Source organism: Furipterus horrens, unplaced genomic scaffold (assembly GCF_987537825.1).
Source record: "Furipterus horrens unplaced genomic scaffold, mFurHor1.1.pri manual_scaffold_1, whole genome shotgun sequence".
NCBI classification, from domain to species: domain Eukaryota; kingdom Metazoa; phylum Chordata; class Mammalia; order Chiroptera; family Furipteridae; genus Furipterus; species Furipterus horrens.
The window spans coordinates 24,000,908-24,007,081 of record NW_028327171.1 but is presented as its reverse complement, the minus strand read 5'-3'; the positions used below and the strand labels follow the sequence as shown (position 1 = coordinate 24,007,081).

Below are 6,174 nucleotides of genomic sequence, written 5' to 3'. Positions count from 1 at the left end.
ACGTTGTAGTCAACACCGGCAACTCCTGCGGCGCACCTGAACCCAAGCTGTATCGACTCCGTCTTTCCCTTGGACCCTTCAGCTGCGAAGAGAGGGGGGGTCTGCTGCATGGGCAACAGCAGACCCTCCATATTACCCTGCCCAGGCTCTGTAGCTTCAGCGTCATCGCATGATGTCGATTCAACACGGGAGGAGACAGATACCATGTCACTCCCGAGTCGGACTGCACAGCCATTCTCGGCGGTGCAGATAGACTCTTAAGAAGCTACACCATCGTCTCTCGAGACGGACGGCTGCCGACGACGGACGACGACGACGGATATATATATATATGTTTTTTCTTTTCTTCCTTTTCTCTCTCTCTCTCTCTCTCTCTTTTTCTAGATGTCTCCTGCATGGCTTGTCTCCTCAGTTATTGTACAGAGTACTCTGAGAAGCCATAAGAATATGCAAGTGCAGCCTCAAGGCCCACTTTCTCTCCAATATTGTGGATGGGGCAAAGCCCTGTGCTCTCCTATGCCATCTGGACAGAGCCTGGGGAGAGGGGAGTAAGGTATAAAATATAAGTTAATCACTAGCCTGGAAGATAGGTATTTTTGGAAAAAAAAATATAGAATAACAGTAATTCTTTGAATTGTAGACTTCATGGTAGACTTATTACACAAACATTATGGAAATAATTTATGCTAACATGAATATTTGGATTGAAGTTCATAGAGTATATCGTGTTTTCTGTTTTTACTATCTAGCTACCAAATGTCATTAAAATGAATGCTTTGCTCTGGCTGGGTAGCTTAGTTGGAGTATCATCCTGATGCACCAGGATAATGGGTTCGATCTCTGATCAGTGCACATAGAAGAATCAACCAATGAATGCATAAATAAGTGGAACAACTAATTGATCTCTCTTTCTCCCCTCCTCCCTTCCTCCCTCTGTAAAAAAATCAATGAATTAAAAAATTTTTAAATTTAAAATTAATTTTTTACTTCCACCCCCAGCTTTACAGAGCTATAACTGACACATAACATAACATGACTTTAAAGTACAGCAAGTGATTATTTCTCATATATAATCTGCAAAATGTTTACCACATTAAAGGCAGTTAACACATCCCTTACATAATTACCATTTTTAAGTACATTTTATTATGTTGTTACAGTAGTCCAAATTTCTTTTGCCTTTGCTCTCCTCTTCCCAGTACCCCTCTTCTCTCCAGCACCCCCCCCCCCCACTTAGATCAAGTCCATGGGTCATGTATATAAGTTCTTTGGCTTCACCCTTTCCTATATTATTCTTTTTTTTAAAGTATATTTTATTGATTATGTTGTTACAATAGTTTCAGTTTTCCCCTTTTCTCCCCTCTGCCCAGTACCCCCTTCCCTCCAGCAATCCCACCCCCTCCTATATTATTTTTAACTTCCCTCTGTCTATTTTGTACCAACCAATTATGCTTCTTAGTCCCTGCACCATTTCCCCATTTCTCCCTCTTCCCCTTCCCAGCTGATAACCCTTCAAATGATCCCCACACCTGTGATTCTGTTCCTGTTCTGATTGTTTCCTTAGTTTTTTTTATTTTTTAGATTCAGTTGTTGATAGTCGTCAGTTTGTTGTCATTTTAATGTTCACAGTGTTGATCTTCTTTTTCTTAAGTCCCTTTAATATTAAATAAATATAATAATGGCTTGGTGATGATGAACTCCTTTAGCTTTACCTTGTCTGGGAAACACTTTATCTGCCCTTCCCTTCTAAATGATAGCTTTGCTGGATAGAGTAATCTTGGGTGTAAGTCCTTGCTTTTCATCACCTTGAATACTTCTTGCCAGTTCCTTCTTGCCTGCAAAATTCCTTTTGAGAAATCAACTGAGAGTCTTATAGGCACTCCTTTATAGGAAACTCTTCTTTTCTGTTGCTGCTTTTAAGAATTTCTCTTTGTCTTTAACCTTTGCTGTTTTAATTATGATGTGTTCTGGTGTGGTCCTCTTTGGGCCCAGCTTCTTTGGGACTCTCTGTGCTTCCTGGACTTGTATGTCTATTTCCTTCACAAAATTTGGTGGTTTTGCTTCATTATTTTTTCACATAAGTTTTCAGTTTTTTGTTCCTCCTCTTCTCCTTCTGGCACCCCTATGATTTGAATGTTGGCATGTTTAAAGTTGTCCCAGAGGTTCCTAAGCCTCTCCTCATTTACTTCAATTCTTGTTTCCTCATTTTGTTCTGGTTGTTTTTTTCTTCCCTATATTCCAAATCATTGCTATGAACCCCAGTTTCCATCTCTTCACCATTGGTTTTGTGTGGATTTTCCTTCATTTCTTTTAGCATAGTCTTCACTTCTTTCCTTATGCATTTGTCATACTTAAGCATATGTGTCAAGTCTGTGAGCATCTTTATCACCAGTGTTTTGAACTCTGTATCTGTTAGGTAGGCTATCTCCTCATCGCTTAGTGCTCCCACTGGAACCTTGATCTGTTCCCTCTTTTGGGCCATACTTTTCTGTCTCCTCATCTTGACAGACTCCTGTGTTTGTTTGCCTCTGTGTCTTAGGTAAAGCTGTTCCACCTGTTATGTTGGAAGGGGTGGAACCTTAGGTATTCATCCTTACAGGGCAACCCATTTCACCATGTTATGGTGCTGTGTGTGGAGGATGGGTCTGAGAGGGAACAATGCTGCTTGCTCAGCCCTTGCCCCTTTTCCAGGCACTTCTCTCACTTCCCATATGGGACTGGCACCTCTCTAGCTGTTGCCCTGGCCATTGTTCCCAGAGTGGGTGGGCCTGCAGACGTTCTAGGACCATGGGGGCCCTTTAAACAAGTGGACTCTGCTGAGACCGGCAGTTTCTGCCTCCACCTAAACAGCCACTTATTTTCACAGTCAGAAGCAATGAGGCTTTATTGTCCCTGGCGCTGGAACCATGAGCTGTGCAGTCTGGCTGGTGCTGGGAGTGCTCCACAGGTGTCCCTCTCGACCTTTTTAAATGTTGGACTGAGCTTTCTGCTAACCTGCCGCTGCCACCGCTGCCGCCACTACTGCTGCCACCACACCACGTCCTTTCTGCCCCAGCTCCGCCCCTCCTACCTGTCTAGATGAGTATTTCTTCTTTATGTCTTTGTCTGTTGGACTTCCATGCAGCTCAGTTTTCTGGAACTTCTTGTTGTCTCTAGTTTTGAGGTAGTTGTATTCCTTCTTAGTTGTGGATGGAGACACATCCTGTCTGTCTGGGCCTCCATCTTGGCTCGAAGTCCCATAATTACCATTTTATTGTTGGTGTTATTTTGAGAACATTTAAGATCTCTCTTATTAAGAAAAGTTGATAACCACATGCAGAAAAATTAAATCTTACACCACTCACGAAATTGAACTGGCAATAGATAAAGACTTAAACATGACATCTTAAACTGTAAAACTCCTAAGGGAAACAAAAAACAAAAAACCATGGGACAAAAGTTTCCTGACATTGGTCTTGGCAGCAATTTTCTGGATATAACACCAAAACCACAGGCAAAAAAGCAAAAATCAGTAAGTGGAACCATGTCAAACTAAAAAGCTTCTGCACAGCAAAGAAACAATCAGCAAAATTAAAAGGCAACCTATGAAATGGGAGAAAATATTTGCAAATCATATATCTGAAAAATGGTTAACTTCCAAAATATATAAAGAACTCCTACAACTCAGTGGCAAACTAAATAAATAAATAAAGTTTAAAATGACCAGAGGAATTAAATGATATTTTTTTCAAACAGAACATACAAATGGCCTACGGGCAAACAAAAAGGTGCTTCACATCACTAATCAACAGGAAAATATATATCAAAACCACAATAAAATATCACCAAAAAGACAAGAAATTAAGTGTTTGTAGGGATATGGACAAAAGCAAACACTTGTGCACTACTGGTGGTAATGCAAATTGACACAGCTATTATGGAAAACAATGTGGAGGTTGCCTCAAAAAATTAAAAATAGAACTACTGTATGATCCAGCAATCCCAATGTGAGGTATATATCCAAAGAAACTGAAATCAGGATCTCGTAGAAATATCTGCACTCTTGTGTACTTTGCAGAGATATTCACAATAACTAAGACATGGAAACAACCTAAGTGTCCAATAAAGGATGAACAGATAAAGGTGTCGTATATACATCCATAACCCCCAACCCTCAAAAAAGAGAATTCTGCAGTTTGTGAATCTTGAAGGCATATTAAATGAAATAAGTCAGACAGACAAAGAGCACACTCGATTATCTCATTTATATGTGAAACCTAAAAACCCCAAACTCAGAAAAACAGACAAATGAGTGGAGGAGCAAATGGGGGGATGTTGGTCAAAGAGTACAAACTTCCAGTTATAAAATTAACACATTCTGGGGGTCTAATGTACAGTGTAGTAATTACAGTTAGTAATGCTGTATTATATACTTGAAAATTGTTAAGAGAGTAGGTCTTAAATATTCTCACTCCAAAAAATAAATGGTAATTTATGTACCAGGTTGGAAGTGATAGCTAACACTATGGTGGTAATTATTTTGCAACATACAGGTATCAAATCAACACCCTTACACTTATACATTGTGATTTTTAACTACATCTCAATAAACTTGGAGGGAAAAAGCAACTTTAATATATACAATACAGTATTGTTATGTATAGTCACCATGCTGTACATTAGATCTCCAGAATTTACTCCTCTTATAACTAAGTTTGTCCCGTTTAACCAACATCCCACCCCCAAACCCCTGATAATCACTATTCTACTGTCTGGTCCTGTAAGTTTGGTTTTCTTTAGATTCCACATATAAGTCAGATTATAGAGTATTTGTTCTTGTCTGACTTATTTCACTTATCAAATGCCCTCGAGGTTCCAATTATTTTTAAATTATGGAATACAGAATAGTGTATCTTCTTTCATAATCAGGAACTAAAACATAAACCAAACTTCAAGAGTGCCTTCCAATGCTTTAGCAAAATATGAAGTATATCTCCAATCAATTTCTGCAAGTTACTGTTGACCAAGCAGAATAAGCAACAGAAAGAGTTGAAGTGGTAAAAAGAGAGCATACTTAGTCAGTTGGTATTAGTATGTTTTAGTGAATTCTGTTAGCCATTTACAATTAAGACATTAATTCCTCATTACTAAACATGTTCACTCAGAGACTGGAGAATTGCAAATAGCAGTAGAAACTCTGCCTCCTTGCAAGTTTTTGTTAGGCAAGTAACTCTCTGTGCTTTATGTTCTCCAAGTATAGCAAGAATAACATCCAGTGGCAGAACTGGAAACAAGTGCCACCACATTGAGATGCTTACAGGGTGGCCATATAGCTTGGAAACACTGATAGTTTATTATTTCACAGATGGAATCCCTGTAATTACTTCTTCTGGGGCAGCCAGAGCTCCAGGTTTATTGCATGAAAGACCAAAATCATTTGAGGAAGTGATGTGGTTCTTGATGTAAGAAGCGAGGACATAGTGACTCCCAAACCAGTAAAAAGTCATTAGTAACAAAGGGCAAATGTAATCAGAGAGTCTCTAAGAAGGAAGTTGACAGCATTAGCATATTTACAAATCACAACAGGGGCATTTAGATGATGGAGTTAAATTATAACTCCGGAGTAACCAGTAATGGAGAAACAGGGAAGAAGGAAAGGGGTGGGGGAAGCTAATCGCATCTTTAGGGTGGGGAAGCTAATCAATTTCACTTTAGGGTGGCAATTTCACTTTAGGGTGGGGCACTTAACTATAAAACCAGCTTTCTTTGTCTACTTTGCGCACACATTCTCCTGGCTAAGGGTCCGCACAACTCTACAGACTCGTGAATAACCGCCTTGCTTTGCTGCTCAAGTCTTGTGTCCTGGTTTTTATTATAAGCGTTTCTCACATTGAGTTCTATAGAATCCACAGCCATGCTGTTATTTCGAATTGAGTTTTGCATCATTTGGAGTTGATAAAATATTTTTTCTATTCTGAGCAGCTCACCACACACTCTGCTACCTCTCCTTATCTTCACATTCACACACACACACCTGCTTTCACTGAGCAACTACGGAAGCAGAAGGCAGCTTTCACTAGAAAAAATGTTATATCAATATGAACACCACCCCCCCAAAAACTCTTTAATCAAAAAAAAAAAAAAAACCATTATGAAAATAAACTTTTAAAATTATTCTCTTTCCTTTTATGGTCA

The 6,174-nt window shown here is 39.3% G+C and overlaps 1 pseudogene; it reads right to left on the bottom strand.

Moving 5' to 3' along the window:
• Positions 1 to 382: 382 nt before the first annotated feature.
• LOC150020774 (small nucleolar RNA SNORA73 family) lies at positions 383 to 567 on the bottom strand (annotated as a pseudogene).
• Between the last annotated feature and the right edge of the window lie 5,607 nt (positions 568 to 6,174).